The following is a 24,096-nucleotide window of genomic DNA, read 5'->3' as shown; positions in this document are numbered from 1 at the left end:
GACAGAATATATTCTTACTTTAGAGCCAGAACTGATTAATATCTCTGACAATACACCCTTAAAACAACTTACATGTTTCACCATGTATTTCACCATACTTTTTTAATAAAAATAAATTACATTTCCAATTTCAAGTTTAAGTCAAGAACTTCCTTGGCAATTTTCACATGAGCTGTGGAAATAGTAATTTTTAACTGGTTTGACCTTTCCTTTCTAAAGTCTTCATATTGGATTGTTTCCTGATTGCTGAGAGGATAGAATAACATCTGGAGGGACAGAAGTCGCCATTTTGAAGCTCTGCTACAAAAAAAGAGATGGCTTTAAAGCAAAGCAGAGAATAAAAAAGGATCAACTCAAGTGTTTTGGAAACTAATTTAAAATTACATACCAACAATAACTACGAAACAAATTGCAAATGCCATAAGACAAACTTCTACTTTCTTGAGAAAATTTAAGAGAAGAGATCTTAAACACTTTCCCATCTCTGGCATCTCTCTCTTTGTTTCTGAAAGAAGGTGGTTCAAAATACCCATCACACAAGAAGCACAAGCTCTATGTCTTCACAGTTACTAAAATATGAAACTACTTTCTCTCTCCAACTGCTGGTAAGTTTAATTGTGTGATACACCTATAAAGGCACAAAGAAAGCTAGAAAGTTAAAAGACAGATGTTAAAGGGTTTTTTTTAAACTAAAGAATTAAAGCAAATTAATTCCTAAAATAAACACCACATAATAGGCAGCTAACAAAACTCCTTTCTTTGAGTAAGGAAGAATGAAAGCTTTTCTCCTAAAGCTGGTTTTCTGAAAGAACTGAAGTGTTTCAGCTGCCCTCTAGTGTCAAAATTAATGCACAGGTAAGCCAAGAGCAAGGCTGAAAAGATGTTTGAGTTAAGAAATTAACTATTATGATTTATTTTTAACCACAGTAAAACTAAAAATTAAAAGTAAATTTTAAAATACCACTGGGCCAATTTTTTCTTTAAAATTAAGGTATTTAAACCTTTCCTGTAACATGCAATTCTGCCCCACAGCAACTAACTATACAAAACTATGGGAGATCTTTTAGTCAGCTTCAGCCCTATATTTCAGCCTAAGGAAAAGTTCTGCTTGATGCTAAGTTATTAGAATTTTAAAAGAGAAAATAATCAATCTTCTATTTCCATAACCCAAGTTGTAAGATAAGCAAATATTAAAATTAAAGAAATACTGGTTTTTATAATTTGCTCTACTTAAAACAAACTGTTTATATATAAGCATGGCTGAAAATTTCTCCTTTTCTTCCTCAGGCTCCACATACAAATTTTAACTTGAGTTTAATTAGCATGCAGAAAAAGGAAAACTCAGAGGGAAATCTCTGGAGGGTTCTTTGCCAGCAAATTCAACGCAATCTTGAGCACCAATAACAAAACAAAGCTCATACGACAAAAGGTGAAACTCCTAAAAACATAAGGTCCTGATAGAAAAAGGAGAAATGTTCTAATAGATAAGCTAAATTTCAAGCTGTGTGTACTGCTGGCTCATGGTCAGCTTGTCATCAACCAGACAGAGCTGTTTTCCAGAGGATCAGCATGAACTGGAGCATGAGCCAGGTATTCTTGGAACACATTCCTGTGTTCAAATGCACACACTGTGGATGAATGGGACCAGTCAACACAAGTTAGCCAGTGACAAATAATGCCTGACCAACTGGATTTGAGGACAATGGCAGAGCAGAGGATGTGATGTACCCCAGCAAGCCTTTTAACAGTCTGGATTAGTGGGTATCTAGACAGGTGAAAAACTCCTTAGAAGGTTGGGCTTGAAGAACAGTGGTTGAAGTGTCATAATCTATGCTGGGGGCCAGCAGTGAGGAGAGTATTGCTCTCAGGCTTGTCCTGTGTAACACCTTTATCAGTGACCTGGAGAAGGTGACACAGTCCCTTTCATCAGGGTTGCTGATGACAGCAAACTAGGGGATGCAGACAATAAGCTCCAGAGCAGAGCTACCATTTTGAGGATAGGCCAGAGAAACAGGCTGGCCAGAAGGGACCTCTGCTGAAGAGGATTTGTGGGCATCAGTGGGGACTGGGCTAAACGGGACTCAGAATTGTAATGAAGGTTAAAACCTTACTGTACTGTATTCACAAAACAATACACAGTAGATAATAGAAGTGATTGTTTTCCTTTACTCAACACTGTACTAAATCCAGTTCAGAGCCTCCAGTAAAAGAAAGTGTTGATCAAGGCTGTGGAAGTCTTGGAGTGAGGCCAGAGGAGGCACATGACGATCAGAAGGCTGGAACTCCTCTCTGATGAAGACATGCTGAAAGTTGGGGTTGTTCTGCCTGGAGAAGGCTCCAGGGAGACTTTATAGCATGTTCCAATACCTAAAGGGGGCCTGAAAGCTGGAGAGACATTTTACAAGGGCATGCACCAACAGGACAAAGGGGGAAGCTTTCAAACTGACAGAGAAGCAATTTAGGTTAGATATAAGAAGTTTTTTATAGTGATGATGATAAAACACTGGGACAGGTTGCCCAGAGAAGTAATAGATGCCCCATCCATGGAAACAGTCAAGCCAGACTGGATAGGGTTCTGAGCAACCTGGTCTGACTGAAGATGTACCTACTCATTGCAGGGGGCTGGATTAGATGGCCTTTAAAAGGTTCCTTCCAACCCAAACTACTCCATGAGAAATGTGAGCAAGTCCTGCCAAAGGCCACCAAGTTTCTCAGGGAATTAGAGCTCTGGGCCTGTGAGGAAAGGCTGATTAAAATGGGCTTGCTTCACTTATGAAGGCTTTGGAGGAACTCAACAGCAGACTTTTCAATTCCCAAGAGTGGGTTACCAAGAACACGAGCCAGGCTTTTTATGAGAGTATGTGGTAGGACAACAAGAAGTTGCCAACAAGAAGTTGTTTAAAAAATTAAAAAATCACTGCTCTGAAGTACTGAACAGGTATCTGAGAGACTGTGGAATCTAGATCCATGTAGATTTTCAAGAAACATCTGGACAATGTCCAAGCAACCTACTCTGAAGTCAGCACTGATCCTGCTTTGAGTAGGAGCTTGGTTAGATAACCCCTGGAGGTCCCTTCCAACCTGAATGAGTCTGCAAGTGACATCACCTTATAAATCTAGGCACACATGAGTCTGAGATATCATAGATTCAATGCCCTTTCTGACAGTAACATCACAAACGCCAATGTTGATTTTTTTGCTTATCGTTGGGTGCTCATTACTCTGAAGCTACCAAATTTATAAATGCAGTGTTATAAAATGGTATTTGAAATGGCTCTAACATCTGATATATGCCTATCCCAGGGTTTCCTGCACCATACAATGCACAGCAAGTGCTGGCATATGTTTGCAGCACTGAGGAATGTTTGAGCTGCTTCACCCACAGTTTATCTGCTTAGTCAGCAGCATTTGTTTCAAGAAAATTTAAAACAGTGTCCCCACTCCCTCCATATGCCTCCCCCAGTACAAACATATTGATATGGGTACCAAGATGCACAAGGTCATATAGACACAGGCTTTTAGTCAGGCTAGAAGCAGGCCCTTGGAAAGTTTCCATGGCACAGATGGTGACCCCTGGCCTGTGTATCACATCTGTAGTGCCATTGTCCTTACCGTGTCTGCTCTGTAAGAACCACCACTGGCACGAAGGCTGCCAGAAGTAGAGTAGTGTAAAGTATCTGATCACGGGAGTCAATGATGGGACCTACACTTAATACCATTATTAATCCGGACTAAAAATTCACGTCAATCATGAGTAAACTTGCTGACACAAACTCTGAGAGCAGCAATAATCCAGCAGGGCCAAACCAAATCACTGCCTGGAATGCAGTCTGATGTAATACTTGGCTTCAAGTTGCTCCCATGACTCTCAGTTACACATACAGATACAGTCACCCACATTACACAGCTACTTTTGTTGAGCAGTTTTGTGAAATCTGTCAAAAAATTCAATGCTGTTCACACCAGTATCAGCAGAAGGCATTACATCATGGTGAGCACACTGGATCTCTGAAGCCCAGTTAGATCTTCAGGAAGACAAATACAGTTTTAAAACATAGAATGATGTTTATAAGTACTTGATAGGCATGTCAAGGTCTCTAAAGTTCACCAGAGCTCATCAAGCACAGAAGTTTCAAAATCACTTTGGTCAGCTACATACTTTTACAGCAGTGCTGTTGATCTACACACATCCTCAGCGTGGTAATGCAATTCTGCTGCATGGGCATGCTCAGATACCACAACTAGCACATGTGCCATCCTTTGGGAATCTCTGAGTTAATACAGCAGCTAGTCTGGCATCCATCCACTTTCACAAAACAACTCGTCTAACCCAATTTCCCATCATCTCTGTTAACTGTCCCATAGCTGTGGGCAGAAAAATTCCCCGGGGGCCTGCAGTCTGTTTCTTTTCTCTCTCCTTCCTGACACTCCCATAAAATGCACTCTGGTTTCACGACAGGAGGTACTGAAACAGGAGGAAAATGCCTCCATTTTTGCTGACTAATAAGCGTGCCTCCGACCAGAAGTGATGACCTTCCCTTGACACGGTGACACAGTCATGAGCTCTGCTCCTACAGTACCAGAAGTTCACCGGTGCCCACAAATTTCCTGTTCGTGGGCGCCATGGTCAGGTCAGAGCAGATGCACCACAACACACAGTCTGAGGGTGCTGCACTGAAGAAAAGATTACATCATCTGCGGCCTTGAAATGCTGAGTGCTGTCCTCAAACAGGACAAGAACCTCACAGTAGGCGGTAAAAAGAAAAATCGTTCATACTTGAAAATCTCTAATTGAACTTAATAGGTGGATAATAGACTTAAGAGCTGAAATGAAGTTTTAATATCCCTTGCCAATTAAGAATGTTTGTGTACTATATTTGGTATTCACTACCTAACTATAACCCCAAACTGTTTTAAATGCACTAAACTCAGAGCCCCATCATCAACCCTGATGATGACTTCTACAGTCTATAACAAGGATATGATATATGAAAACAATCATGCAATTTTCTTGGTTTTTCCATCTTTGCATTTCAGTGAACCTCCCCTTCTTTCTTTTAAGAATCTTGGGAGACTACTAAATTAAAATATAGGATAGCATGCATAATAATACTATATCTTTTCAATTTTAAGTATTTCATATATTTGTTCCAGTTAATGGAATTATGGTAACACAAATAGAAGAGCCTAAGGTGAATTAGCAGATGTTATTTTGAAACAAGGGTACACAAACAGATCTGCAGCCTCATTTAAGCTGAGTGCAGAGAATAAAAAGCGGACAAAGCCACTACAGTATTTTAACCTATATGAATGCTGAAGATTAGTCTTCTCTCTTTACACACTCTCCCTTAAAAGAGGAAATTTCCATGCCCAAACTACTTCATTTCTTTCCACATCCTGCTACATCTTGTCATTCATCAAAGGTTCATCAGCCTCATTTAATATATTTCAAGTTGGGTAGCTCAGGATGCTTTAACAAACAGGAATTTGTCTGAGCTTGGCTGGATTCCCTCGACTGCACCCTCATCCCCCAGTTGTGGATGACTGGTACTAGCCAACTGTACAGCACTGTTCCTGAACAAGTAACAATTGTTAAAATAAAAAAATTAGAGTTTAGGCTATGTATTGTTCTGGGCTACTATCAAAGGAAGCACTCGCACGAAAATACAAAAGCAGGAAACCGCAAAAAAGTACATTCTGTGGTACCAGCTCTTTGCCAGCTTCAGTCTTCACTGCGTACTATATCACACCAATAAATAAAAGGTGCACTGTGAGCAGCTTTAAAGCAAAAACAAATGACAAAAAACCAAAACAAAACCCAAACCAAACAAACAGCCACCCCACTACTAAAAAAAAAAAAAAAAAAAAAAAAAAAACAAAAACCAAGCAGACTGAAGACTAAAGCACTAAACAATTGTGACAAGAAAAAAAATCTTAACAAAGGTCAGTGTTGTCCCCAAGACAACATTTTTATTTCAGCTGTCAGCTTTGAAAGCCAGATATATACAAATGTCAGTAAATGCAAAAGGTAAAAATTAGTACTCTTATACAGATATACTCACTGGCTTTTCAGAAATTCTTTTTTTATTACTATTATGTACCAAGGTTATATTAATAAATCACAAGGAAGAATACCAGTTTTAATAGCATGCTGATTTACTTATACAAAACTGCAAATTATTAATATCCAGTTCACTTCTGGAGTCCTCCTCCCATTTTGCATGTCTCTGGAATGACTTGAACAGCACCAAGGTGTGGTTGGACAAAGAGCACACTTTGACACTTCTTTTGTGTGAGGCTCCCAGATAAAAATCAGCTCTTGAGAAATCTTTACTTTCCAGTAGGTGAACAGCATTTAAAATCACAAGCCACAAGAGAAAAACAAACAGGCTTGAAGATGCATATTTCAAGCAACACTGTTCACAAGGCTGTAAGTTGAAATTGCACAGCTACCATTAAAAATTTTAACATCAGAACAGTTGAGAGGAAAGTTAATGTCTTTATAAACAGTTTTATGGGTGAAGGTATGGGTGTTAAGCCTTTGAAATGGGTCTTAAGTCTCTGCTGACTTAGGGCAGCAGGTTTGTTGCAGAGCCCAGAGAGCTTGGCTCCTGAAACAGACAGGGGTCTGCACAAGCCTCAACTTCTGAGCTTTGGGGTAAAATAGTAGGTTCAGGGTGGGAATATGTGGTAGGTGGTTTGGGAAGGCTCTACCTTCTCTGTACCTCAGCAATGGGGAAAGGAAGAAGGCAATGTGTGGCTGGGAGTTGAGGATAAAAGGAGGCTGCAGCCTCCGAAACCTCAAGAGAGGAAAACCTGTGGGTGTGTGCCCCCGAGGACTCTCCCTTTATTCAAATAAAGGTGAAGGACTCCCCTGTCTCTTTTTTGTACATAAACCTCTTGCATTTGTGGATTTCCCTGAAACAGTGAACAAAATATACACGTCACAACATGCAGCCTTCACTAACTTCTCCTATTTCTGTATTCTTTTTGATACTCACAAAGCATGTAAGAAACAAGCAGGCAATGCTGTCAAAGAAGCATACAATGCTTAAACATAAATTGGACCGATAAACACTATTTAGGCTAAAAATAAATCCCTGGAGACAAGATAAACTAATTGTAGATATTACATTTTTTAAAATATGCTTTTAAAAAAGAAAACACATTTTAAAATCAAACCAAGACATCTAAAACTACCTAGTTTTCTGTTTTCACATTAAATTGCATGAATGCTTTCAAAAGATGACAAAAATTATTTTGACAAAAAGATACTCATGATCAGTTCTGCTGAGTAATTGGTATTACCATACCTATTTTCCGAAGTTTTATGTGACAAATCCATCGCCCTTCAGCTTGTTTAGGCTGAGAACAATCCAAAATAGTGTTAACTATTTATTAACTATTTGTTTATTATTTATTTGTTAACTATTAAATCCAGTGTTAACACTCTCTGTGTGAACGTCCATTTCAGAGACAGAGCCCTTTGCAAAGCCTGATTGTGCTTTAAGCTTACTTTCTTCCCAAATTCAAACTACTTTTTCTAATAATTTTTCTGTAAGGAAGAGTCTGTGCTTGTGCAACTGCTCCACACAGATCTGTGTTATCTGTCCTGCTCAGAGTCACAGGCACTGAATTCCATTTCTGTTCTTAGTCATGCATGGCTCACTCTCCATGCCCACAGCATCTCCCGTCACTCTCAGCACTGCTAGCAATGTACAGTCAAGCCTGACCTAATGTGCTCCCTTGGAACAGAAGGCAAAAATAAACACACAAAGATGGACCAAATGCTAGCAACCCTGGGTTCAAATTTTACCCATCTTGCATAGCATCAAATAGGCCACTTCAAAATGTTTGCAGCTTCACCTCCTCCTGCAGGGTCCATGCAACAGTCTCTTGTCAGTTCGTGTATCTTTCACCTTCCATCTGACTTTATTGCCTGGCTTTATTAATGAATACCATATCAAGCCCCAAACAGGTTTTATCAACTCTTAATTCAATCAAGTAATTGAATTAAGATGCAGACCACTTAGAAAAAGAAGTTTCCTAAATGAGTTACTTCAGATCTGTGCATGAGCCTCTGAAACCCACTACTAAGGGCAAACTGAGGCAATACAACAGGCTTTCCATCTCTCACATCTTGTACTTTGTATAGCAATAGTGCATTTATGCCATAGTTTTCCCATTAATAATGCTGCTTTGTGTAAGCTGTCCTCAGATGCTGCACACCAATTTCTAGCTAGCTGACTGTTTGTTTCCAAACTCTCCCTTTTTCCTTCTTAAACATTGCTGGAGAGAGGACTTCAAAAGAGGAAACATCCTACAATACTAGGTCAATTAATCTCCGTGTCAGCCCGAGGGCAATACCGAGGCAGGCAGAGAAGGAACTGGCAGGATGGCAAAGATAAAGCAGCTGAGTAGCACAGTTCAGCCAGGAACAGCACAGGGCTGGGCACGAGCTGACAGCCTCCCAGTACCGCCACGGCATGAGCACGAAGAAGGAAAGTGATTAATTAGCTTGACAAAAAGGAAAAAAAAAAACAGGATTAACAGCTATTGTTGATACCTACATGGATCCCCAACTTTTTTTTTTTTTTCAAAAAACACTGAACTTGGCTTGGAAAATGGGCTTGGAAGAAACCTTGGCAATGACTTCTACAATCAATAATGATACACTGCAAAAAGAGTATCAAGTGTATTAGGAATACACTTCTATGTCTCTGCTGGGGGAAACCTACCTGCCTGAGGGGCACTCAGCTGCTGGAAAATCCGCAGCAACTGAACCAAAGTGCCAAGAAACACATTAGTAAGGGAGAAATTTGATATTGGCTCTGCAGAGGGCTGGCTGAAAAGTGTAATGTTTTTTCTTCAGTGGCATCTCTAACCTTTGTGATACTACAGATGCTTCTGCTGAGTGACAGCAGTATCCCTTTGTAAATGATGGGGCAGATTCCAGGGATCCTAGCAAGGAAAATAATGCAACTCCTGAAATTCCCACCTATGCCCCCCACAAGAAGCCACAGATTTCTCTCCTACACTGAAAGAAACTGTTCAGGAATTACAAGAGGAATAATTTTATGGAAAAAAAAAAAAAAAAAAAAAAAAAAAAAAAGCAAGAAAGAATCCACTGACAATCCAAGCTTTGGTACCCTGGTAAGATCAGTTCCTTGATTCCTTAAGAGAAATACACCTAAACATTCACAGCCTCTCTGAAGCTCAGGTGCATGTGTGATATACACCAAGCAGAAAAGAACAGTTGGGTCAACAATTTAAATACAGCAGCCAATAAATCAGAAATCAAAGTGGATTTGAATTGAGCATACAGTGACTCTCCATAAAATGTTTAAGGTCTGATAATAGTAAAAATGAAAACTACTGCTTTAAGAAATTTAGTTTAGTTCACAGCTGTCCAACAGGCTACCACAGGAATATGTACATAGCATGATTTAAAATTAGGCTTTTTTTATTCTGTCAGAGAGAAGTGACATTACAACAAAACAGGTACCACAAACTGGCTCAGCCCAGAGAGATGGACCCCACAGTTCCTTTCAGGGGCTGCCATGCCCAAGAACTGCTCTGTGGAAGGCAGCTGTGGATGGCAGCTCTGCAGGAGCCTGGTGACAGGAAATAGGGACAACAAGCTAAGCAAGAGCAGAAAATTGTGCTTCAATGGATTCCTCCATGCTTTCTCTCACATGACAAGTAAGAGACAGCCTCACCCTATCATTCATAAGGAGATTTGGTTATATGTGTGACTAAATACTCAAGTGAAAATCTCTCTCCATATTAAAAAACTTAAAATAAAAATCCACCCATGGGAAAGTGCCGCAAATCTGATATTCCAAGGGAGCAGAAGTAATAATAAAACATGTTAATTAATGATGGGGACAAATATTCCAGGTTCACGTAACCCGAGAAGAACCAGCGATTAACTCAACAGTATCTCTGGGACAAATAATTTTCCTTTCCCCATAACTAATTTATCTTTTGCCAGTGGGGTGCTCTCATACATGGAGATTTAACTTTATGGCACATTACAGTTTAGCTGTATCATATTACTTAGTAACTTACAGGACAGGATCATTTACAATTTTGCCTCAAGGCCTCAGAATCCAGCTTAAAACAGACTCTGAGAATGAAATTACCCTGACCTGGCCAAATGCCAATCCCAAGGCCACTGCCCACAGCAACTTTCTTTTCCTCAGGCTACCTTAGCAGAACTTCTAATAATGTTCCTGAAGATGTGGTCTAACACTATCCATTTAATTGGAGAAGCTCTTCTTAAAACAAAGAACAGAGATTGATGTCAAGTAGCCATTAAAATCAGACATCAACGTGTTGGCCCAAATGTGGAACATCTGAGCACATTTGAAACATTTTACAATTACATGCCCTTGGCACAACAGGGTCATCAAGTTATTTCCATGTCTTTAAGACAGCAAACATAAGTTAAGAAAACCTCTTCTCATACTTCTCTTTCTCACCTTGCTTGCCTGATCTCATTTTGGATTAAATTTTACAGCCTGTGTTTGTTCAGTAGGTCCCAGGTCCTCCCCTCTGTGCCTCACTCTGCTGGGCACAGTATGAAGAACGTGAGAGCAATGACCCTGCTCACAGTCCAAAACAAACCACACAAACGAAGAACAGCCTGCCCCAATGAGGTACCCTGGATCACCCTAGGACACCTCACAGTCCACCACATGGATAAGGCACAGTGACAACTTGTTCCCACACAACAGCAACTTAAACATTTAAAAAACATTATTCAACACATCCTATATGTTAAAATGTCCATCTTATCTAGAATGGCTGCCTGCCAAAAACAAACCATCACAAAGCATCTCACGTCCTTTTTGATTTCATTACACAACAGTATTTTCCAGACATTTAAAAATCCCCACACCATGTGCTGGTTTTAGCACATAGCTGAAGATTGTCTTCACTATTCAGTCTGGGTCTGAGCTCTCTACTGAGCAGTTTCCTACAATAGCTTTTGTAATACACTGTATTTAATTTTGAGTGATGAGTAGCAGCAACTTCACTCAACTTCAATACCACACATCAGCAAGGCATTCAATCACTTTATTTTAACAACAATTTGTTGTTCAGATTCTAGAAATTCAAGTCTGGCAAGCTTTTTAATATGCATGAGTAGGTTTCATAGAAAGTAAAAAGCACATTTCCCATTCTGCTCAGCATGTTCAAGTCCCATCTTGTTTGCAGAAATAGACCACTTTGAAAGGAAAATCCTTGAAATAATACAAAAAGGTATCTGAAATCCAGTAGCTAATACTGAACAGAAAGGTAAAGAAACTGGGGTAATTTATAAACCTCCATTAGAGATGGGATACTAATTTTTCAATTTGCTGTGAAACTGATTTCAGAAACATAATGGAAAGGGGAAAAATTGCATATTACCACACATGCAAGAAAAATGTTTGAAATATCCTATTTATCTTCCCTCTCTAAGGGACGTGAATTCTTTTGTACTCCTTGATGATGTGAATCACAGATCAGCATTATGGGAATCAAGCCTATTCCCATTTACCAGTGTAATATGATCATTTAGCATAATTAGCACATGATATTCTGTTACTGCCATGGACTTGGACCAGATCTGAAATGTAAATATTTGCCAAACTGCACATCCTAGTGCCCCCAGTGCTACAATGGTGTAACTTAAGACACTCACTTGATTTGCTTTCTCTTCTGGGAGCAGAGTTAAGGCTGCTGTGGGAATTCTCACTTTCATAACATGAGGCAGCTTAAATATTATCGATGATGTTACATTAATTTTTGCAGTATCAAATTTTAAAGGTGTGGAAACAAGATGAAAGAGTTCACAATACAGCAATCATTTTAAGTGGCACAAGAATGAACAGAAGGAAAAGTCCTGGAACAAATAACAACCATTTCAATCTTCCCCAACTATCTTTTCCCTAGTGTATTCTATCACCCAGCTCTCCTAGGACACAGTAATCAACAAACCACCATTCTCTGTGATTCAGAGTGTGGCACACACGCAAAAGGTAATCAGAAAAATGATTGCAAGATGTAAACACCCAGCAGCATTATGGAGAGACATTTTATGACCAAGCCAAGACTCTTTATAACAATCTTAAATTCTACAGCATGAAATTTCACAGGTTCTTTATCTTACATACTGTAACACTGTGTCTCATCTACTACAAATACAGATGTTACCTGTGTCAATGCCTAACATCCCCCACCTATCTTTTCATTCTTTGTCTTGCAACAGAAGTATCAGGAAGCTATTCATATCTGTGCTGCTCTTGGGGTTAGTTTTCTTCACAGTGGCTCGTATGGGACTGTGTTTTGGATTGTGCTGAACAGAGGGTTAATAATACAGAGTTAATAATATAATTAGTTAATAATATAATATGTTTTGGTGGTGGCGGGAAGAGCTTACACAGAGCCAAGGCCTTTTCTGCTCCTTGTATTGCCACAGCGAGGAAACTGGATGTGGGAAATGGGGAAGAGACTCAGCTGACCCCAACTGACCAAAGGGATATTTCATACCATGTAACATCACGCTCAGCGTAGCAAGTGAAGGAAGAAGGAGAAAGGGAGGAAGACTGGAGAGATGGTTTTTGTCTTCCCAAGTCACCATTACCTGTGATGGGCCCTGCTCTCCTGGAGATGGCTGAACACCTGCCTGCCCACTGGAAGCAGGGATTTAATTCCTTGCTTTGCTTGTGGCTTAACCCATGAGTTTTCCAGCTTTTAACCTTCCAGTTCTCTCCCCAGTCCCATTGGTGGGGCAGTGAGTGAGCAGCTGTGTGGGACTTGGCTGTTGGCTGGGGTTAAAACACAACCATGTCCAGTATCAAATGTACAGATTTTAAGTTACTTCTATACCTCCTATTACTGATTTTTCTCTTGGAAACACACAAGTCCTACAACTGAAATTTTCCACAACAGTCAGACAACAGAACTTTTGCCTTGACATTGAAAACCCTCTCAGGATATTTCCCAATTCTCTCTTAAATAAACAGCATCCCTAAGTCAATGCATCTTTGCCGTATCCCCAAGATTGAGCTGTTGAATAGCATCAGCTCTAATGATGATTTATACAAGAGTAAAGGAAAGCTCCAGCATTCCTTTTTCATAGCCTCACCTAATGTTCTTAGCTTTTCCCAGTTGCAAGGAGATTCTTTCCCTTCACAGACCATAATCTCTCATCACTCATCCCAAAATGTACAACAGTAGATGTTCTTTGCCTGCAGCTGTCATGACAAGTTTTACACAGCAGCACGGAAGTATGAAACAGTTCTTGGCAAGCCAAGTACAAGAGTGAACTATCAGTTCTCTGTTGCTCTCACTGCTTGGGTTTATTTATCATTTGTGATAGAACACATGCACCCAGCAGAAAGGTGGATCACCTTGCTTTCCCTAAAGGAGCAGATTTTGCTTCTTCTGCTGTGTCAGAAATTTAATGAAAGGTAAGCAGTGCCACATCTTCTACTCGCTCCCAGGCAAGGTTAAAACCCTGAACACAGGAAATGTAAAAATACAAAGCAACAGACCTGCAGCTGTACTAAGACACCTAACCCCAGGGGAGCCCTGGGCTCCTCCAAGATGAATCTATTTTTCTAAGTCTGTTCATAGAACTACCTTTGCACAAAAGGATAAAACTTATATGGACTAATGAAAGTGCTCTCAGTAGGAACCTTGTTTCATTCTTCCCTGCTTCCTGTCCCTACAACTGTCACAGACAGGTAAGAAAACAGAGGAAGAGGAATATTTCCATATAACGAAGAGGATTGTTGTCCTCCTCCATTACATTTCCTTTGGTACTTACGGCAGCACTCATCCTAACAATCCCAACAATAACCATGTTACTCTGGACTCTCTCAGCACTTGTGGCAAGAAAGTAACAGATTACTTTGGACCAACTCATCTTCCCTTAATGTCAATGTGAGCAGTATTAAAGACAAGGCTTAATGACTCCAAGAATTCTTCACAGAGATCTTACTTACTGAGGTGACTGGATGTACACCAAGGAAAAAGTTGCAGATCAAACCTGGAAAGAAGAAGAAGAACAAAATTAATTTTTTTGTCCTTTGGACCCACTTCTCACCACAAACATAATCAGCTTAGGAGAACAGAAAGGAGAGATTTAGGGAGATTTACAAAAACAAACAGGAAAAGGTATATCAAATTCCACCTGCTTCTGAACAAAAGGAGTAAGTCTTAACACTGGTCTCCAGGGCACAATACACTGATTTGATCTGGACTCCAGTTAAAATAATGGCAATAGGCAAAATATTAATACAGACTTAAAGAAACTAAAGGGAAAACAGAGATCATGGGGAAAAGCAAAAGCTGTGTGTCTATTAAATCAGAAATACCAATCAGAAAAATTCAGTGCTTCTACTCCCTGGCATTTAGGTCCCCCATTATCACCATGACTCTTGATGACCTGCTTACAGCAGCCAAACCAGAAATTAGGCAAGACCCTTCCTCACGAACTCTCCTCCAGTAGCCTTGCTTTCTGACTGGTGTCACCTTTGATTCTAGTACAACAAAGAGTCCTTTGCTTGTAGGACAACTGCTGAAGTCAAAACCACACAACAGAAAGCACCCCACATTCTCTAATTCACACTGGAGCTTCTAACCCAAGGTTAGAAGGGTGCTGCAGTTAGCAAAATGAGACTAGTATTTCCTTCAGCCACATGGAGGAAAGACATGGAACAGTGCCATCTCCACTGTTTAAAAGCCCATCAATATTATTGCAGCTGCAAATAAAAAAAAGCACAGACTATTTTTTTTTTATTGTGATTATTCACCAAACTTGGTCAATGGAAATGTTTCCATCATTCCATTGTTGTTGATTTTGAAATTAATATTTTCCCTTTGCCTTCTTCACTGTATCAAGTCTTTGTCTTCTTCACTAAGACAATGAAACATTGCTGTTGATTTCACACAGTCTGTTTGCTTACGTGCTTCAGCACACGGACATTTCAAGAGATCATGCACATCACTTCTACACATCTTTGTTAAAGTGAACTAATGCTGTACGAACTTATTACCAATACTGGTCTCCATGGCAAGCACTTGCAGGCACCCACCCAACCTAACCTACCTCCTCAGTGACACAGGTGACAACAACTTCAGCCACTGAAATCCTCACACTGAAGTCAAGGGTAGCTAAGCAATAACTAATGAATAATAAAATAAAAAATATATATATATATCAAGAACTAAATTAGCCAAGATTCCCACAGTTCCGTTGTGTGCATGTGGGTTAGTCAAACTCCTGTCACACACAATATGCTGTCAGCTACACTTACACATGAACTTTCTTCACCACTGATGTAAGGCAGTTATGAACACAGCACAATCTGTAGCAAAGGCAGAAATGGTCTGAGAGAAGCACTTCAAGTCATGTAATCTTGTAAAACAGGCAGCAGTCCTAGCCATGTCAGAGGTAAATTAACTGGCTTGACAAAAACCAGTTCTACATAGCAAAATTAAGAAAGGAAAATGAAATGCCTGCAAGAAAACTGTTAAAGCGGTCTTGTTGTTGGCAAAGGTAAACATTAATAATAAAATCAAAGAAACAAGACTCTTCTGACAGAACAGAACTGGTGAGATGAAAATTCACGGACCAGAACTGAAGAGCTCACTTCATGCTCCCCACAGATTCACTGTGTGGCTTGGGTAGGTGCAAGATTGTTGCAAAAACTGTGATACAACGAACAGGCACACCATCAATCCTTCAAAAACTTGAATCTTTCACTATGCTTTCTACAAGAGTAGAGAACTGTACTCAGCAGCCAGACAACCTGTGCAATCCAGAGTTTACAGCAGAAGAAAGTAAGGAGACAGTCTGCCTTCCAAAGCAGAAGTCCTATAACATGAGGCCTAACAAAACCTTGAAGAATAAACTGGTGATCTTTTCTCTTCTAGAAAGCTCAGTGACCAGTAGGCACTTATATCCTGCTAGCTACACCACCACACCTCTCCCCTAAACTAAAGCATTCTTGTCTATCAGTTTCTCAAACCACGGCCCAGGGGCAAGCAAAGTCTCTTTGCTTTTGTAAATACGTGCTCTGGACCAATGTCATCATCGCAGGTAAGTACCTACTTTGGTTGTCCTTGTTTTGAACTTGCCATGGGGATATTTTGTACCTGAAGTATGAGTGCATTTTATTAATAAAATTAAAACCTCGAGCTCTAACCACTTACAGTTCTTTGAAGCAGAAACTGAGCTGTCCGGTGATACAAGCAGAAATAGTCTGGTAGTGATCTTCCACTAAAGACTTAAGAAGAACACGGAGCAATGAATATCCCTTCTCAGTATCTCTTAAAAGTAAAGGGGGGATGACTTAGCACCTTCAAAATAAGCAAGGGCCTCAAGAAGATTTTGATAAATTACTTTCAAATTTTAAAAACAGAGAAACTAAAGAATACTTGCTAAAGCAGGGAGAAAGATGGAGATTCCTAAATGAAGCAATATTTCTCTTTAAAAATACCTTTAAAATTTTCAGAAAAAAAACCTCTACATATCTAAATGACTTGGACCAATTTTGTTTCCTTTTTGTGGTTTAATGTAGAAACAGCAAGGAAGAAATGGACTAAAGACATCAAAATTGTTCTGCTCTTACCATAGAATGAACTTCCTCAGTTCTTCAAAGAGGAACTGACAGAGAACAGAGTAAGAAGGAAGAACTGATGATAGAGACTAAAAAGCTGTGAAAACCAAGCTATGATGAAACACAAGCAGGACTTTTTGTTTTCATAAAAGAAAACAGGAAGCAATAGAGATTGTGTGTCTCTGGTGGGTAGGCAACTGAAGATGGATTCTTCAGGGCAAGGTGACTGCTTTAAGAAAGATGTCTTAAGAAATTATTTTAAGAAAAAAAGAATGAAAAGGAGAGGTTTTCTTGCATAAGTCTTGGAAGGTACTTTGTGGTGACCATTCACCAGGAAATGGTGCATCAACATGGAACTTAGAAAACTGAAAGCCATCCAGATGAATTTACAGTGGTGTGGGAACTTACAACTCTGTTCTCATTTCCTCCTCCTGGTTCTCCCTAGAAAATCCCTTCTCTACTTCATGGTCCTTTTTACTTTGCCTTCTATATAACTAGAATAGTGCACACATCCAAAAAGCTCCTATTCACAGTGAAGTCTCTCCCTCTACAGATAATCAAATCATTCTATGGATCACTGGTCCTGGCAATTACTTTTACCACAGCCTTCATATCCTTATCTCATAACCTTCATAACCTTATTCACCTGAAATACTGTCCCAAGTCCTCCCACGTGAAACAGGAGAAGTTTCAGTGTGTAGGATTTAGCTGATCTTCCATCCTGAGTAGGTGTGAAGGGAATATATGGGGAATTTCTCCAGAGTGGCAGTTCTTCCTCTTTGCTCTTCATCTTTGATGGCACCCAATGGCTCAGCATTAGGTGTCTGTGCTATTTATACCCTCCCTATGGATGTCTCTGCCGCTGTCCACAGTGAGCCAGGTTCTGTGAATGCAAAGTCTTGCCAGTCCTGCTGCTTTCTTCACTGCTGGGAAACAGATCAGCAAGAGCTTTTCTAACACTCAAAGCCACTCTTACTTGGCAAAACTTTGTGAGACAGCACAGCAGCACTGGAAAGATCCAAAAGCTCTAATGCATGAAAGAAAAACACTTAATTTATACTTGGAAGATTCCCTTTACAGGCTTTTAGGCCAGCCATTTAGGTTTTTATTTTACAAGGAGACATGCTCTCATCTGCATGTTAGTACAGATCTCCTCTACAGCCAGAACCATTATCCCATTTCCCTAATGGTATTTTGTCCACATGTATATAAATACATATAAACAATATTGTGCAGACTGTCCTCCAGCAGAAACAACATACTAAGCATTCCCAAAACACTGCTTTCAATCCTTCACAACTTCAGCTGCACTTTCTTCAAACAGAGTCAGGTAACAACCTTCATTCACATATGGTTACAGTCTTAAAATAAAACGGAATGCAAAGCTGATTTTGGAATAAGTATATATTTACAAAATCAAGGAACTGTTTAAAATAAAGCTGGATGAACATACTGGGCAGAACCACCTTACACTGAGTTGTGAGTAAAAAACAGCACTAGGGAAACAGAAAGGAAAGTATGCTTTCAAAAGCATTCTTGAATTATTTAACCATTAGAAATGTGCAAATGAAAACAAAAAGTCTCCTTGCCTGTGCTCAACATGAGTTTGGAGTACAGCTGCCATCACCATAAATGTGATTGTCAGCACACTGCCGTAAGGCACTTGAGGAGACAGCACTGACTACCCAATTGCACAAGACAAGTCACTTGGGTTCTTCTCACCGATGTCCTGAACCCAGGATTCCTTCAACTTTAAGCTTTGCCTCACTCAATCCTTCAGGTCAAATGAATTTAATTAAGAGTGAAATTAAAGGACACCAAATATAGGAGAGTTCACAGAGCCCTCTGCTCTCTTGCACTAATTCCTGTTCTCTAGCACAGAGTCTCAAAATTTTGAGCTAAGTCTCCTTCAAACCTGCTGACAGGGTGTGACACTTCAGCTCTCTGTTCAGTGTACCACCTCATCCTTCCTTTTCAGCCCTTCCTCCCAGGGGAGGACTGCAGATTTCCTCTCCCTTAGCCTAGTGCCTTCTCAAGGCTCCTGCCTTCCCACTCACTCCCCCCTGAGCTCCTTCTCCAGTCTAGCCCTGCCTCCTGCCCAGACACGCCACACACGGATAATGCAGCTCCTGTGGTCCTGCGCCTGCATGAGGCTGATATATTCCATCATACCCTCGCTGTGAGCTTACACAGACCCATCCAAGCACTTGTAAATTAGTGAGGATGGTCCAGGGTGAAGGCAGCTCTACTTGAGCAACATCAGAGTAGAAACTGAAGCCCAGTTAACAAGAGTTCAGCTGATTCTAGAGACATACAGTGACTGGGTCTCAAAAGTATCATCAGCTTTTCACTAGTTAATGCAGTTTGTTTCCCTTTCTGTACTTGCAACAGGGATCATGGGAATAAACACCCAGCTATTAGTCACTTCCACCTTCAGAAATATCAGGCATTAGAACAGCATGACAGCGTCTGCATTAGAAAGGAGAACTCTGACAACAAAAGCGAAAAGCGCTTTCAAAAAAACTTTAATAAGTTTTCCTGTTATATCTTTTGAAACAAAGATTAATGCAAACTTCAAATCTTTTAAAGTGTTATCATAATATTACAATATCATATTCACATCACTGTAAAGAAAGTATAAGCTTAATTAATACCTTTGTCCACTTAAAGGCTTATTGGAGCATATGTTTATGATATAGTCTGCCCCATCTGCCTGGAGCTATCCCTACAACATGCCTGTCTGTTTTATACTCTTGACTTTCAAAGCTTTTCAACAACAATTTTTTCACCCCTCCTCAACAGGCAGTCTAACAGACCAATACATCTCACTAGCATCAAAACACAGTTCATTACTTACTCAGGATCCCACATTTCCTATCTGTTCTTTCTTCCATGTGAAGCACAGTCAGATGCCTCCTTTTTTTACTGGGCTTGCAGACAGTAACACCTTGCAGCAGCTGGGCTTTGCCCAAGGATCATGCCTCATTCTACAAACTCTAGCCCTCAAGGTTTATTTTTTGACAGCCATAAATGCAAGTGTTTGGACTATCATCAGAAAACAGAGGGAAAGGTGAGGTAGGGCTTGAAAGACATTTAAGCAACAGTGCTGTCCAGCTGTATTAACACTTAACTCAGAGAGACACCACCTTCCCAGAAACACCTGTGCAATGAGCAAAGCATCCAGCATCTTTCACTGGAGAACAGAGTCCAGCCTCATGACAAACACACCACAGAAAACATGTCACTGAACCACAGAAAGTGACCCACAGCACAGATTTGATGGTTTTTTTCCCAGGAAACACAGCACTGACATTCAGCAATGCATGTTTCATTGAGGGAGGCTACAAGGAGCAGCAGAAACAGTCTCTGGAAGTCTAACAGTTTTAGGAGATCAGGAGAGAGGAAGAGGAATTGCAGAGTACACCAGTGATACCTGTAGTCTCCAATAAAATATCTTATTAACACCTGAGTAAAATATACAGAAGTTTGTATCTTCCCAACAAGTAATTCTCCTCAAAATTAAATTCTAACATGCATTGCACGGAGCAAAGAGATGGACCTTCCTGAGAACATCCCTACTTTTCCAAAGTTTCACTGCCATGTAGAGAGGAAAAGACAAATATCTATTTCTGATCCACTCACATTCTCTGGGTTATTGCTAAGGTGGCCTCACCAGGACTGACTCGATCCTAAGGTCTGTTAACAACCACAGCAGAAATGGGGAAATGATCTGCTGGTCCTGGCATGTTTATTCTATTTTCTACAGAGGCAAAGAAGACAATCCTCAGATAAGAGCTGTTCCCTGGTTATACACTCTTTCCCCAAGCTCAACATGCTTTATTGCCATCACACTTCCTACATGAAATTTGAAAGAACATGGTTTGATCTATTCCAGAATGATCCTGAAGTGATGTTACACCACAAAGGCACTTTGTACTTTGAGAATCATTAAAGAAAAGTGAGTTTACAAATACAAACTGTTCCCCTACCCACACACACACCTTCCCAGCGTAAGCTGCACACATAGTGAGAAAAGTTCTTAATTTAATTTCTTTTAGCATCTTAGCAGCACATCAGCATCCTAAAACATTTCTTCATCTAGGGTATTTATAAGTATTGCCATTGTTTTATACATCTCCCTCCTTCTCAGACCAAGTGGCTGCTTGATCTCAGGATCAGAGAAGTCATGCTGGAGCAGGCCTGTAGGGATTCCATCATGCTCTACCTCACACAGGCCAGCTATGAGGTCCCAATAGGACTTTATCCACTTTGGCCTTGAAAACCTGTGAGGATAGAGAGTGCACAACCCCTCTGGGCAACTTGTTCCAGCATCTGACTGTCCTCATTGCTGGAAATCACATCTATCTTGAACCTCATTTCCACTTTCCTTTGTTGTCCCTCATGCAGTCACCATATACCAAAGTAAAGAGGCTCTGTCTTCTCAAGAACCTCCTCTAAAGTAGCAGAAGGTCACTGTAGGTCCCATTGAAGTTTTCTCCAGGCTGAACAAGCCTAGCTCCCTCAGCATACAATCCTCATGCTGCACCAGAGCTCTGAGAGCACTGAAAGGCCTTTAAATGCTCTCTCGGCCTCACATAAACCCCTGCTCTCTGCTCATGGCACCAGGGACCCCATTTTAGCTCTGCCTATGGCCTTCAGTGCCTGCCCATCCTGTGCTGTGGCTGTGCCCTGCCTCCAGCCACACATCTGGATCCTGGACCCCACTGATGCAGATCCTGACCTCAGATAATCACTTCCTTGGGTACTGGCTGCAGTCTTATTAAAATAGTCCTGAGTATTGCCAGCTGCCTTCACTTCCAGGGCACAACGCTGGCTCATGCTCAACTTCTTTAAAGCATTCTCATCTCTTTTTGTCATGCATCAATAAACCTAGTGACACTCAAAGTAGAAAACTAACAGGGCACCAGTCACTTGCAAACAGCATGACACTGAAATATGACAAAAGGAAAAAACCGAGATGGGTTTTCAATCGTAAAACCCAAGCACCTCGAGAATATTAACATATTAACATAGCAGTCACTTCTGCTCCAGCTCTCTCAGAGTAATACCAAAACAAAGCCTTGCACTCTCTAGTGCAAACTTGCTAGTTTCACTTGTGACACAAATGTGAAAGTAACTCCTCCATTCAGTGCTGCTGCCTCAGTGTTGGTTTGCTATTTTAATTTGTGTTCTTCCTATGTTTCACTTTTCTATTGCAGTTTTTTAGTTTGTGTGTTTGGGGAGACAGGGGTTAAACACTAAAAATACACAGTTGTGATGGAAATACCCTCATGGACAGGCTGAGGTCTGGCATGCTTTGGAAGAAAATAACTTAAAATAGCACAGTAAGCAAAGACTGTGGGATATGCATCTCTGATAGCTACTTTCTGCTAAAATAACCAAAATAGCTGAGATAACATTGACATTCACCATTAGCCCTCTACCCTGCTCAACAGAGATGAACAGGGCCATTCTAACCTCAGAGCTTTGCCTGAATAATGCAAATGACATTGCATTTGTTATGTTCTGACCCCAAGGTCTTCTTATGCAGATTTATTAATGAGAATTAAGTGTAAAGAAAGAGCAGGTACCCAAAATCAGGTTTGTCACAAATCTTACAGCCCCATTATAGAAAAGGCTTTTTCTGTAGGATTTGCAATTTGATCATGACAGGTCTAAAAATATAAAAGGGGAAGATCTGGAGGCAGAAGCTATATTAGTTCCATCAGTTTTCATATTTGGAGCTCAGGAAAAATGCAAAATGGAAGCAAAGGACATAAAACTGCAAGGACTGATTTTCTTTCCTTGGTGCTCTCAACATCGCATCGATAATTTATCTTTTGACATTCTAAAAGTTATTGAGTGCTAACTTTTGCCCCACATTCCATGCCAACACACAACTCATATGAATGCACACTTCAGTGGCTGCTGTCCTTTGCAGTTATACACCCTGGCTACAAAGGACTCCACTACCAGCTTAACAAACAAACCATTAAAACAATTTGTGGCACCTGTTACTAACAGCTTTGCTGCACAAAGGTGTTAAGGTTTGGCTTCCACAGGCAACTTTTAGGCCCATCTGGGAATGGGCCAGGAGCCCAAACAAACTGTGTGATTTGATTCTCATGGCTGCTCTAGAGAATATTTAACTTTTACCCAGACACATCCCAGGTGACTTATGCCTATATCTTAAAGTAAGTCCAATGCAGTCAGGTAGGAAAATCAGGTGCCCCCACTCCTGTGGTTCAAACCACAGAACTATATACAGAATAAATGCACAGAACAAGAGCTGATAAAAGGATTAAGTAGAGAAACGCAGTTCACCCTTGTAGTCTAGGGTTTTTTTTCCTTAACACATCATCCCCACACCAGAGGTGCCCATCAGCAATGCCTGGAGCTGGAGGCCTCCCTGAGGGCAGACCTCACAGCTCCCACCAGCAGCACGGCGGCGGGCAGACAGCCAAGAAAAGTTTCCAAAATCTCCGACAGGAAAAGGCCAGGCTGGAGTCAAGTTTTACATCAGCAGGGGAAGGCAGGAGCCGCTGGCAGGCCCCGGGTCTGAGGGCAGAGCTGTCAGCCCGGGCTCGGCTCGGCCCCTCACAGCCCCTCACCCGCTGAGCCCCGGGGGGAGGCAAGGCCACAGCGGGGACAGCCCCACTGCCACCACCACTGTCCCAGGGATGTTCACCCCGCCGCCGGGACAAATCCATCCCCGGCTGGAGCCCCCCGCTCCCGCTGGATGCCCGTCCCGGGATGGGCACGGCGGGCTCTGGGGTGGGCAGCACCGCGCACGCCGCCGGGCTCGCCTCATCCCTCAGAACTAACTTTCCTGTTTCCGCAAAAATCGCACAGGCACCGGCGGGGCGGGGGGGGCGGGGGTATTGTTTGCAGCGAACACTCCTCACCCCGTCGAGCCCCCGCACCCCTATCCCGCCGGGAGCCGGCATCTCCAGCGGCCGGGCCGGCATCCCGAGACCCCCGCCCCGCTCTGCCCTCCCCTCGCCCGGGGCCGGGAATGGCCCGCAGCCCCCGCCGCCCCTCGCCCCGGGCTCACCGCGGGTCCTGGGCCGGGCCGGATGGGGCCGAGTGCCGGGGGAGCGGCGGAGGGAAGGCAGGGCAGGACACGGCCCCAGCTCCTGCCAGCGGAAACGGGAGGAGGGGCTCGGACCGGCGTTACCGAGCGGGGAGGAGCTGGGGGCGCTGCCCAGGGGAGGCTCCAGCCCCGCGGAGGAGGGAAGGGAGGGATGGAGGGAAGGAGCGGTGCCGGTGTGTTCATCCAGCGCACCCCCCTTGGGCAGAGCTCTGCCTGAAGCCCGCCCCGCTCCCTCCGGGAATCCCCTGGAGCATCCCCCGGAGCACCCCTGGGCTGGCCCTGCCCCGGGGACCCGCGGCGGGATGTCCCCTCCGGGCTCGGGCAGGGGGTGCCCGGGGTGAGCCCCGACCGCCAACCCGCGCTGAGATGCTCCTCCGTGGTCCC

At 41.9% G+C, this 24,096-nt stretch overlaps 1 protein-coding gene across 1 annotated transcript in view; it reads right to left on the bottom strand.

Annotated features, from left to right (window-relative positions):
- The window catches only part of TSPAN9 (tetraspanin 9), a 174,725-nt gene extending 150,953 nt beyond the window's left edge, over window positions 1-23,772 (bottom strand). The window contains exons 1-2 of the mRNA XM_083855608.1: window positions 23,674-23,772; window positions 14,001-14,044 (exon numbers count right to left, since the gene is read on the bottom strand). The gene's annotated coding sequence lies outside the window, so the exon portion shown is untranslated. The remainder of the gene's footprint in view (window positions 1-14,000; window positions 14,045-23,673) is intronic.
- Window positions 23,773-24,096: the final 324 nt, after the last annotated feature.

The sequence above is a fragment of the Zosterops lateralis genome (genome assembly GCF_965231275.1).
Source record: "Zosterops lateralis genome assembly, chromosome: 2".
Classification (NCBI taxonomy): domain Eukaryota; kingdom Metazoa; phylum Chordata; class Aves; order Passeriformes; family Zosteropidae; genus Zosterops; species Zosterops lateralis.
Note: the sequence above shows the minus strand (reverse complement) of the source record. Positions and strands in the feature narration are given on the sequence as shown.